Source organism: Schistocerca americana, chromosome X (assembly GCF_021461395.2).
Source record: "Schistocerca americana isolate TAMUIC-IGC-003095 chromosome X, iqSchAmer2.1, whole genome shotgun sequence".
Taxonomy (NCBI): domain Eukaryota; kingdom Metazoa; phylum Arthropoda; class Insecta; order Orthoptera; family Acrididae; genus Schistocerca; species Schistocerca americana.
The window spans coordinates 887,074,184-887,081,485 of NC_060130.1; positions in this window are offsets into that span (position 1 = coordinate 887,074,184).

The window sequence follows — 7,302 nt, forward strand, 5'->3', positions numbered from 1 at the left end:
AAGTGTAATAGATGTGAAGCAAATGGAAAAAACACAGACATGCACACTCCACGCCAAAAACCCTTATGATAGAACTAAGGCTGAGATATAGAGATCTTTCAGATTCTAAACACCTGGAAAATGTTTACATGACAAAACACAGAATAAATTGGGGACAACTAAAAAGTGGCTGCTATGAGTGACAGGTAACTTGTTGTAGAAGCTGAAAAAGCTGCTGAAAGCGTTACAAAGGAGGCCAGAATAACAAAAGAAAAAGGAAGAAGGTGGAAAAGGCACCCAGAATCGACCAAGTTTATGTGGCTATAATGTATAATGCTTAGACATGTTGTCTTTGAGAATAGAAAGACATGCAAACCTTTAATTTCAATTTTCCATAATCAACGATTTTACATACTTAGGTACGATTATTTCACGCAATATTAAAGCTACAAAAACAAAAGTTTGCATGAATAATGATATAGTGCTTTCCTTCACAGTGATCCACTTTATTCAACAATGTATTAAATACTTTAAGCTGGAGCATGTCATATGGTCTACAATTATGAGGAGAAAACAACTGACTACTAAAAACATTTTTTTCTTACAAATACACAAAATAACATATTGGTAAATTTTCCTAGTTTACTGTTTCAACAAATTACTAATTACAAGAATAAAATTTGTTTTGACATTTTATTTTGAATAGTGCGGAGGTATGGTGTAACTAAATTAAAAGTTACATGTAATTCCGTAGGTAACAAAAAAATCAGTATTTTCTCCACTATGTATTCCCAGGTTTCAAATTTTTAACATAGAGGTTACAATACACTAAATATTTGGTTAAAGTTTAATTCTAGTATCTATTTAAGTTTTTGAGTTATTGAATTTCAAAATATTGGTAAAAACTACAGGTCATGACATTCATGATCCCTTAAGAAAGTTTTTCAGATTAGATTAGATTAGATTAATACTAGTTCCATGGATCATGAATACGATATTTCGTAATGATGTGGAACGAGTCGAATTTTCCAATACATGACATAATTAAGTTAATTTAACAACATACTTAAGTTAATATAACTACTTTTTTGTGTTTTTTTTATTTTATTTTTTTTTATTTTATTTTTTTTATTTTTTTTTATTTTTTTTTCTTAATTTATATCTAAAAATTCCTCTATGGAGTAGAAGGAGTTGTCATTCAGAAATTCTTTTAATTTCTTCTTAAATACTTGTTGGTTATCTGTCAGACTTTTGATACTATTTGGTAAGTGACCAAAGACTTTAGTGCCAGTATAATTCACCCCTTTCTGTGCCAAAGTTAGATTTAATCTTGAATAGTGAAGATCGTCCTTTCTCCTAGTATTGTAGTTATGCACACTGCTATTACTTTTGAATTGGGTTTGGTTGTTAATAACAAATTTCATAAGAGAGTATATATACTGAGAAGCTACTGTGAATATCCCTAGATCCTTAAATAAATGTCTGCAGGATGATCTTGGGTGGACTCCAGCTATTATTCTGATTACACGCTTCTGTGCAATAAATACTTTATTCCTCAGTGATGAATTACCCCAAAATATGATGCCATATGAAAGCAATGAGTGAAAATATGCGTAGTAAGCTAATTTACTAAGATGTTTATCACCAAAATATGCAATGACCCTTATTGCATAAGTAGCTGAACTCAAACGTTTCAGCAGATCATCAATGTGTTTCTTCCAATTTAATCTCTCATCAATGGACATACCTAAAAATTTGGAATATTCTACCTTAGCTATATGCTTCTGATTAAGGTCTATATTTATTAATGGCGTCATACCATTCACTGTACGGAACTGTATGTACTGTGTCTTATCAAAATTCAGTGAGAGTCCGTTTACAAGGAACCACTTAGTAATTTTCTGAAAGACAGTATTGACAATTTCATCAGTTAATTCTTGTTTCTCAGGTGTGATTACTATACTTGTATCATCAGCAAAGAGAACTAACTTTGCCTCTTCATGAATATAGAATGGCAAGTCATTAATATATAATAAGAACAACAAAGGACCCAAGACTGACCCTTGTGGAACCCCATTCTTGATAGTTCCCCAGTTTGAGGAATGTGCTGATCTTTGCATGTTACGAGAACTACTTATTTCAACTTTCTGCACTCTTCCAGTTAGGTACGAATTAAACCATTTGTGCACTGTCCCACTCATGCCACAATACTTGAGCTTGTCTAGCAGAATTTCATGATTTACACAATCAAAAGCCTTTGAGAGATCACAAAAAATCCCAATGGGAGGTGTTCGGTTATTCAGATCATTCAAAATTTGACTGGTGAAAGCATATATGGCATTTTCTGTTGAAAAACCTTTCTGGAAACCAAACTGACATTTTGTTAGTATTTCATTTTTACAGATATGTGAAGCTACTCTTGAATACATTACTTTCTCAAAAATTTTGGATAAAGCTGTTAGAAGGGAGATTGGACGGTAATTGTTGACATCAGATCTATCCCCCTTTTTATGCAAAGGTATAACAATAGCATATTTCAGTCTATCAGGGAAAATGCCCTGTTCCAGAGAGCTATTACACAGGTGGCTGAGAATCTTACTTATCTGTTGAGAACAAGCTTTTAGTATTTTGCTGGAAATACCATCAATTCCATGTGAGTTTTTGCTTTTAAGCAAGTTTATTATTTTCCTAATTTCAGAGGGAGAAGTGGGTGAGATTTCAATTGTATCAAATTGCATAGGTATGGCCTCTTCCATTAACAGCCTAGCATCTTCTAATGAACACCTGGATCCTACTATATCCACAACATTTAGAAAATGATTATTAAAAATATTTTCAACTTCTGACTTTTTGTTCGTAAAGTTTTCATTCAATTTGATGGTAATACTGTCTTCCTCTGCTCTTGGTTGACCTGTTTCTCTTTTAATAATATTCCAAATTGTTTTAATTTTATTATCTGAGTTGCTGATTTCAGACATGATACACATACTCCTGGATTTTTTAATAACTTTTCTTAATATAACACAGTAGTTTTTATAATTTTTGATAGTTTCTGGGTCACTACTCTTTCTTGCTGTCAGATACATTTCCCTTTTCCGGTTACAAGATATTTTTATACCCTTAGTAAGCCATGGTTTGTTACAAGGTTTCTTACGAGTATATTTAACTATTTTCTTGGGGAAGCAGTTTTCAAATTCATTTACAAAAATGTCATGAAATAAATTATATTTTAAATTGGCATCAGGTTCACGGTACACCTCATCCCAGTCTAACTGCTGTAGGCTTTCCCTGAAATTTGCAATTGTTAAATCGTTGACTGAACGTACTACTTTGGATACACTGGCTACTGAGAGGAAAGGCAAATGTACTGAGCATAAGCAGTGCACATGCTTACAGCAGCCGAGCAAATCCATCCTTGCAGAACACTGTCTTGGCACCATGCATCCTATGGAATATAACAACACAGAGTCTGGCATGTAATTCCAGGTATTGGGATGGTGCTGTCAAGCAAGCTGTTGAAATTAAACTATCAAGGTTAGGTTAGGTTAGTGGTGTTTAACGTCCCGTCGACAACGAGGTCATTAGAGACGGAGCACAAGCTCGGGTTAGGGAAGGATGGGGAAGGATATCGGCCGTGCCCTTTCAAAGGAACCATCCCGGCATTTGCCTGAAACGATTTAGGGAAATCACGGAAAACCTAAATCAGGATGGCTGGAGACGGGATTGAACCGTCGTCCTCCCGAATACGAGTCCAGTGTGCTAACCACTGCGCCACCTCGCTCGGTAAACTATCAAGTACACTTATAAATAGAGATGGTATTTTTGTTTCAGTTCTGCATGGAATCCTCCCTCTCCCTTGCAAAGACACTTAGAGTTTATAATACATCACCCATTGATTATTAATTTCACTGTCAATAATAACTTAGGATGTTGCTCATATTTTGTTTGTCATGATGCTAGTGTTTACAGTGTGTGTGTGAGTGCTATTGCCGGCTGAAGTGGCCGAGCAGTTCTAGGCGCTTCAGTCTGGAAACGCGCTGCCGCCACGGTCGCAGTTTCGAATCCTGCTTCGGGCATGGATGTGTGTGATGTCCTTAGGTAAGTTAGGTTTAAGTAGTTCTAAGTTCTAGGGGACTGATGACCTCAGATGTTAAGTCCCATAGTGCTCAGAGCCATTTGAACCATTTGAGTGTTATTTTTCCAGATTTTCTCTGAAAACCAAGGTTTTAAATTCCGTTATACAACCATTACTTGCTGCAGGTATCCCTTGAAAATGGCAGAGTGTGCTCCTGTTAAAATATAGGTGGTTGTCGACAATGTCACCCATCTGTACTCCAATGATTTATTTGAACTTTTAACACATATTGTAGCTTGTGAGCGTATCCAAATAAACGGGAGAGAACCATCGTTATCATGTGTTGCCCCCCTTTTCATATACCCGCAGCATATTCTGACTGTTTTACATCGCCAGTTTTTCACCTGTGGTTCATGAACACAGCAATTAATGACTATACTTACCAGGTTTTAGGTACCCTTCGATGTGTACGGCTTGGACTACGGCACATGGAACACTGTCTCTTTAATAACAACAAACTGGTAAAGATGACAGGAGCATCTGCGGAGTTGAAAATGACCTCTAATCCACAAATACATTCTGCTTGGGTACTAAAAAATCAAAAGGTGCGCATTTGTCCTCTTGAGGCTAGAAATTGACCATCAGCTTCGAAAAGAGGAGAGGTGGGAGGGATTCAGTACCTATATAAAGTTTACAGAATAATTCAAATGCAAAAGTCATGTGACTGGGATATGCAAACATTGAGATGGTGGTAATATAGCGTACAAAAGGTATAAAAGAGGAATGCACTGGTGGAGCTGTCATTTTTACTTAGATGATTAATGTGAAAAGATTAACAATGTGATTATGGCGACACAAAGATAATTAACAGACTTTGTACACAGAATTGCAGTTAGAGCTAGGTGCATGGAACGTTCCATTTTGTAAATCGGTAGGGAATTCAATATTCTAAGAATCGCATTGCCGAGAGCATGTTGAGAATACCAGATTTGAGGCATTACCTCTCACCATGCACAATGCAGCACCCTATAGCCTACACTTAACAACTGAGAGCAGTGGTGTTTGTGTAGAGTTTTTAATAGAAGCAGACAAACAGCACAGGGTGAAATAACCGTAGAAATCAATGTGGGACATATGAGGAATGTATGTGTTACGGCAGTGTGGCGAGATCTGGCATTGACGGCTATGGCAGCAAATGACCAACGCAAGGGCATTTGCTAACAGCACGACATTGCCTGCAATGCCTCTCCTGGGCTTGAGAACATATTGCTTGGATTCTAGGTGCCTAGCAAGCTGTGACCTGGTCAGATGAGTCCTAATTTCAGTTGGTAAGAGCTAATGGTAGGGTTAAAGTGTGGTGCAGGTCCTACAAAACCATGGACCCAAGTTGTCAACAAGGCATTGTGAAAGCTGGTGGTGGATCCATAATGGTGCGGGCAATGTTTACGTGGAATGTATTATGTTGTCTGGTCCAACTGAACCGATAATTGACTGGAAATAGTTATGTTTGGCTACTTGCAGACCATTTGATGCCATTGATGGTATTCGTGTGCTCAGACAACAACAAAATTTGTATGGATGACAGTGCAGCATGTCACTTAGTCACAATTGTTCATAACTGCTTTGAAGAGCATTGTGGACAGTTTTAGCGAATGATTTGGATACCCAGATTGCCCCATCCAACATTTATGGGATATAATCGAGAAGTCACTTTGTGTACAAAATCCTGCATGTGCAACACTTTCGCAATTATGGACGGCTATAGAGGCAGCAGGGCTCAATATTACTGCAAGGAACTGCCAAAGACTTTTTGAGTCCATGCAATATTGAGCTGCTGCAGTGCACTGGGCGACAGGAGGTCTGGCAAAATATTAGATATCCCCTGACTTACGTCTTCTCAGTTATACGGGAGCTATGTCAATAACCAGCACTACATAGGCAACCTTTTTTCTTCCTTTATTGTTAAATCATCCACTACATCTCATATGATCCAGGGGTGGTCTGTCAGTGGTACAATACCCCTGTCTTCAGCCAAGAGATCTAGCAAAAATGGTAGAAAATATGAGATCTGTTTTCGTTTAAATTAAAACGATTACTGATGGGCAGCTAAAAGTATGAAAAATATTCATGGAATTTAAAAACACAGTTTCAATGAGATGGTATTTTCTATGAAAACAGTCCTGGATAACTGCATTTTCACTTAACATCTAAAGTATATGCAGTGATTGAGAACTATTCTGGAAGGAGAGAATATGTTTCATAGAGACTGAGGGGTGTGGGTAGAGAAAGAGGGGTCTGCTAGATCGAGAAACTACGGAGATGATGTGTAGGAGGTGAAGTGGATAGTGGGAATACGGATGGTGGGAAAAACGGTGTGAGGAGGAGTAATGGCATGTGGGTGGGGTGGTGGTACAAGGGGAAAGGATAGGGAGAGAGGAGCCATGATATGGAGTAGAATAGGTGAGGAAGAGCTGGAGTTGTTAGGAAGGATAAGTATTGGGTAGGATCCCATTGTCACGGAAAGGGGTTTCGTTGAAGTTGTGTTGAGTCTGGAGTATGTGTAGGTGTAGGTATGGGTGGATATGTTTCTGAAGGTGCAGGAGCATACCAGGGTTGGTGATCAGAGACAAGACAATGGGGTTTTTGGAAACTAGTTTACAGATAGTTTACGAGATACGGAGCTGTCCAGTGTGGGTGATGAGGTGTGAGAATTTGATAAGGTGGCACAGGATCCATGTGGGAAAAGGTAAACAAATGTGCAAAAGAAAGACAGAGTGCATGGCGTTTGGGGATTTGGAGGGACTATTAGAACTTTGGAGAGGGGGAGATCCATGCAACATTTCCATAGCGGAGCATGGGTAAGATCAAGATTTTGTTGTATAGACAACGCTGAATTTCGCGTTGAAAATAGCGAACATAGTACCTAAATCAATGAAATTTGTACCTAAAGAAGTGTAAAGTCACGTTTCATATTTAGTCTTGTGCTTTAACGAATATTGTAGTGACAACTTAGAGTTTTACTTTGAAAATAGCGAATATAGTGCCTAAGTCAGTGACATTAGTACCCACCACTATGCTATTTGCTAGAAACTCTTCAATCCAGTCGTAAATCCCACATGAATTCTATATTTTACTCCTGTGGTAAACATCTTGGAACTGTATTTACCATTCATCAGAAGTAAAGAAAAGTCACTTTACGTTCCAACACTTACTTGAAAATGTAACCGATGATCAGTTTAAGATATGTT